Source organism: Leucopleurus acutus (genome assembly GCF_964270905.1).
Source record: "Leucopleurus acutus genome assembly, chromosome: 15".
NCBI lineage: Eukaryota > Metazoa > Chordata > Mammalia > Artiodactyla > Delphinidae > Leucopleurus > Leucopleurus acutus.
Genome location: NC_139157.1, coordinates 64,082,677 through 64,088,705, shown reverse-complemented (window position 1 = coordinate 64,088,705; position 6,029 = coordinate 64,082,677).

Here is a 6,029-nt window from a genome sequence, read left to right as displayed (position 1 = left end):
TTATTTACTAGTTGTTTTTTTTTTCCCTGAGATACTCTACATCCTGATTTTTTGCATCCCCTGAATGCCCTTTCTTCAGCCTCTTCTTTTCATTAGATCTCAGCTTAATCTTCATTTCCTTGTAAAGAATTTCCCTGACCCCTTGATCTTAAGTAGGCCTCTTTTTCAATCCAGTTCATCGCCTTATTTTATTTCTCTGTATAACACTCATCGATAAAATATATTTTCTTCTTTACGTCCTGGTTTTGGTCTAATTATCACCTGCTTCCCTTCCTCCACTAATTAGAGTGTAAGCTCCACAAGGGCAGGAACCTGGTACACTGCTCTACCTCCAGGCCTAGAATAGTGCTTAACATATACAAAGGGCTCAATCACTGTTTTTTTTTTTTTTTTTTTTCCGGTACGTGGGCCTCTCACTGTTGTGGCCTCTCCCGTTGCGGAGCACAGGCTCCGGACGCGCAGGCTCAGAGGCCTTGGCTCACGGGACCAGCCGCTCCGCGGCATGTGGGATCTTCCCAGACCAGGGCACGAACCCGTGTTCCCTGCATCGGCAGGCGGACTCTCAACCACTGCGCCACCAGGGAAGCCCCAATGACTGTTACTGAATAAATGAAGAGTGCCTTCTTATTTCTGCTCTTTGCCCATTAAATTAGGATCCTCAGTGATGTGCCAAGGTTAGTTATATCCTTTGGAAGGTTATCATTTCATCATATCTAGATAGAGATGCTAGGTGGGCTCATAGAGCATTTACAATTTATAAATTGACCGTTTTTATTTGTCTTAATTTATTGCAATTAGCATTTACTAAATACAAGCTTACTGAACATATAATATCAGTTGGCCAAAACGTTTGTTCGGGTTTTTCTGTACGATGCTACAGAAAACCCGAATGAACTTTTGGCCAATCCAGTATGAACAAAAAACAACCTCAAACTCATGTATAATTTGAAAAGGCCCAACCAAATTGAATAAATATTTAGTCCATGTGCTCAGTAATCATGCTGATGTTTGCTAAATAATATTCTTATCTTCTCCTTTATTCTTTGTTAATTTATCGCTAACACTTATTCTAGTTCTATCCATCTCTGTATATTTGTTGTTTATTATATAAAACCTAAAACATTAAATATTTTAATGATGTGCATAGTTAATGTTGTAACTAAATATTACCAAAAAAAGTTTCCTTTTGTGTGTGTGTGTAGATATTGCAGACAAGTCCATTTTGGATAAGACTGACAATTTGGAATTCTTCCTGTTATGTTTTCAACACCTGACCTTGGAAATCTGACAAGCTACAATTTAATCTCCTATAGAGGATATAGTTAGAGACAGACTGACATATAAGAATCTAATGTCTCTCCAAATGCACACCAAATGTTTATATTCTACTGCCCACAATCTCACCAAAGATTGCTACAATCAATCCTTTAAAAGGGAGATTTTATATATTTCAAGCAAACCTGACACCTGGAAAACCTAAAATTACACACAATATAAATAAGGGCATCGTTATACAGTGAATAGTTCTAAACAGAATAGAACTACAGAATTTTTACCTGAAAATTTCCCTTAGAAACCGTCTAGTTTAACTATCTCATTGTGTCGTGCAGGAACCAGAAACCCCAAAAGAAAAAAGTAGATTTGAAGTAGATTTGGGAAAGTAATAGGATAGTATCTAAAAACTAGGTTACTTGTTGTTCGTTCCCCAAATCCAGGAAGTATTTAATTCTTGGTACATAGTATGTACGCAATAACTATTTGTTGAGTTATTGTTCAAGGATAATGTTGTCTTTATTCTATGTTAAAAAAATCACAAGTACATGTCACATAAAGAAACCTCTGAGTGTTTATAGCATTGCATGACTGACATGCATTTAAAAAAACATTTCTAAGTTAAGCATGCCTGAGTTCTAATCTTGATCTGCCAGTGTCAATCTCGAACATGCCAAGACTCTGTAATTGTGGGTTTAGTCCCCAATATTAACAGTTAACAATTCCCTTTTTAAAAGAATTGATCATAGGTATGCTTGAGGCCTGGCTGAAGGGTCCAATGGTCCATTCCATGTAGTGCACAGGGAAATATTATCCTTGGGTTCAGAGCCATAGCTACTCTCTGAGGAACCTGGCACAGTCTGCATCTCTGCATTTTTGAATCATGGTCAATGCCTTTGCTCATAAAGAACCACTCATTTCTGGTTGCTCAATGCCAGATTGTTCCTGCTGCTATTGTCTCTCAGCAGGCCAAAGCCATGTAGCATCCTATAACATGAGGGGTTTCTCGACATTGTCAGTCCTCCGTATTTATGAAGCACTGCATTTGTGGGGATGAAATATAGCCAAATCTATGTTGTTTCCAGCCTGCCTTTTCCATAACTGTCATTTCCTTGGCCCGAAGTGAGTAATGCTTACTTTCCAGGGAGCAAATCTTGCCTTCTTTCCGAGTGTTGTTTGGAAAGGGATTTACATTCTAACACTAAACAGATTTCTTGTTCCAAGGGTATCAAAAATCAGCAAGAATAGCAAGAAAGAAAAAGAGGGAAAAAAGATGCTGATAAGTCCAGAAACATTTCTGAGTCTCAAAACACAGTGGGACTGAAAGCTTTAGCCACAGCAAATATATATGACATTTGCTATATTTGAGATCAATTAAAAAAATAATACCTGCTTTTGTGCATAAATATGTCGCCAATTCACCTCTGCAAAATGTTATGACATTCAGAAACGTATATGGTTTTGCATAACATGGGATTCAAGAACTACCTGCAATGTGATAGAGGGATGAACAAAATTATAAGTAATACAATAAAAAATATACAAATTCAGTAGCCTACAACAGGCACATTAGAGGTCTTAGAACCTACTTCACCCATTATTAATTCCTGACAGTAAATTCTAAGTAAGTAACTGTCACAGAGAAAATTTGTAACTTGAGTTAACTTTCCAAGAACGCTAGATCACAATAAACTCCTGAACAGTTGTAGGGACAAAACAGACCATTGACAGCTTTCTGTTGAGGCTGATCAGGAGTTTAAAAAAAAAAAGTCAGCTCACACCCGTAGCTTAATGAATCAAACTCCTATTTGTGATTGTTTCAAAAAGTTCCTTTTCTATTTTTAATAATAAAACACAGTTAAGAAGATATAATTAGTTTTTTAATTAAGGATACCATTGTTAGTAAGATTTAATGAACTATTTCATTAGTATTAGTATAACATAGTATTACTGGTTATATTTGAAATAAGTCCAGTTATTTAGTGAAAGAAAATATAAAGTGAGTTTCGGTTATTCCAAAGAAAGAAAATTCCACCACTATTAACAGTGTCACTGGACCTAAATTAAGTTAGAATTAAAATATTTTAGGAGTGATATGCTTGTTACGTAGGCAATACTCAGATACCGTTTTATTATTCCAGCGTAATTTTTCTTTGCAATACTCTGCTTTTCATTTTACAATATCAAAGTTGTCTTGTTCAGAAAAAAAATAAAACTAAAAACATACAGATGATATATGACAATGAGAATGCAAACATTATAAGAGCATTAATCATGTAAATAGTTCAGCAAATATTATCCATACCGTCGCAGCCCATTTGTTCTTTTTTGTTGTGTTTTATATCACTGTATTATGATAAACTATGGTTTCACATCATTCATCAGCAATTGGATTATGGCTGTATTGCAATTTGCTTAATTGGTATCAAAGCAAAAATTATGCTGTACTGGACAGGTTGTTAACAGAATGTAACAAAGGGAGAAAAATGTCGTCTCTAGCATATCTGAACATCACAATATAATGCTACCCCTATCAACTGCAAGTGGATTGGTTTTAAATGTCACCATGAATAATTAGGAACTGTGAGCATGATCTGAGATCATTCAGAAAGTATTTTATTAAAATACTGTACACTTCTGGCTAGAAACTTTGAAGTTTTAAATCATCTATTAAGAAAAAATACTAAAGAAAAGAGATAATAATTGTGCCATCAAAAGTAGAAAGTTAAGTTTTCCTTCCTTTGGAGCAAAAGGGCAACTGAAGCACTCAAAATCAATGTACTTACCCCAGGATGAACAAGGGCTGCATTTTTCATAAGCAGAATTCAAATTTCTCTCCACTTTGAAAAGTAATTTGAAAAGCTAGTAGCTGATTTAAACATGGCCGTATTCTAGTTGGATTCTTGACCTCTTTATGCATTAAAGAATTGTGAGAAGAATTCTTAGACTTCATTAACTGAAAAAAGTCACAGACTTTCAAAGGTCTATTTTATTTACAAATAGACACACGTGCATACACCTATACCTATATCTCTCTACTTAAGTTCATGTAAAAATAAAGCCTAAAGCCAACTTTCTAAAATCTACTTGAAAATGAAATATCAGACCTAACAATAAAATAGTAGATTTGTCATACATAAATATAATTATTTATAAGTTTTACCTGTCTAATTATATTTTCAAAACCTTCTTTTAAAAGAAAATGCATTCCTTCATCATATACTGATAGCACTGAAAGAAGATGTATAGCAATTAACCTAGTGGTGACTAAAAATCAATTTGCATTTAAGAAATGCAAAAGGTGATTTATAAAATAATTTTCATGTAAAACCAGTATCATTGTGAGGTGTATTGTATGCCTTATGACATATGATTTTACACACACATTCTGCTCCAGCATATATCTGTGTACAATCAGACAAATATAAGTATGTGAAAGCAAGAGTAACCACCCCATTCCTTCAATAAGTAATAGTTGAGGATTACTCATGTGGGTCTATGCTATTCCATCTGACAAATTCAAAAAGGGCATCAGAGATTCCTTGAATATTACTGCCAAAAGGTAATTTTGAGCTCTTTCAGTACAAATTCATCATGCAGTTCAAAATGTCAATCAAAATATATTTAAATACATTATAGATGAATATTTTCATCAAGCAGTCTTATGATAATGTACATACACATTGAGACAGACATTAGCCATTCTCAATCTTGGCTGCATATTAGAATCACCTGAGATGTTTTTTAAAACTACCCATACCTAGGCTACCCATCCCCAGACAGTTTATTTAATTCAGTGAAGTCTGGTCATCAGCACACACTAATGTGCAGCCATGGTGGAGAACCACTGACCCACATGAATCACATAAGTATTCACTGTTAGGAGGAGATATCAAAATGCAAATACAAAATGTCAGAAATGAGCAAAGTCTATTTCCAAGTTAAAACAAATTGTTAATATTGCAATCCAGATTCATACATGTAAATTCATATAAACAGTTCTTTCTGTGTTTATTAAATGAATCATTATGCATACATATTTTAAAATTTTAAATTAAGGCTATTTTACATTTCTATGACACTGAAGTTGCTAAAAAGCACTTTACAAACATTAATTGTGCTTCACAATATCCCTATAAGCTACGTATTATTATTTGTTTTACAAATGGCAAAACACAGGCATGAAGAGGCTAAACTAGTTGCCCACAGTCATGCAATTAATGAATGTTGCAGCTGGGAAAATAAGGGGGGGAGTCTAATTCTTAACTACCTTATCTAATAAAGTTTTCCATAGGGTTGGAGAAGGGACAAAACCCCACAAAAAATATTTTAAATTTGGTGCCTTTTTTTTAAAAAAAGGTACTCTGTCATCATCTATGAACATGTACCATGTAGCTTCTATGGATAGGGACCACTCGAGACACAGGGAACATGAAATAGCACATGCTAATGAACCTCTATTTCATGTGCCGAATCAAGAAGGTTCATTCCAAGTGTAGGACCAAGAACCTCCATTCTAAAAGTAGGACTAAGAAATTCCATCTGAGGTGAGCACATCCAAAGTAAAGGACCACACAAATATCATATATGCTAAGAGCCAAATTTATGCTGAAGAAAGAACTATAAGGATTCAGAGGTAATTTGTGGAGAAGTTTGAAATCAAACTGCTGTAAAAATATTTAAAAGCTCAAGGCATAAACACGTACAAAATATTTGGGAACAATTAATTTCTTCATTTCACTTGCTCTCAGTATCCA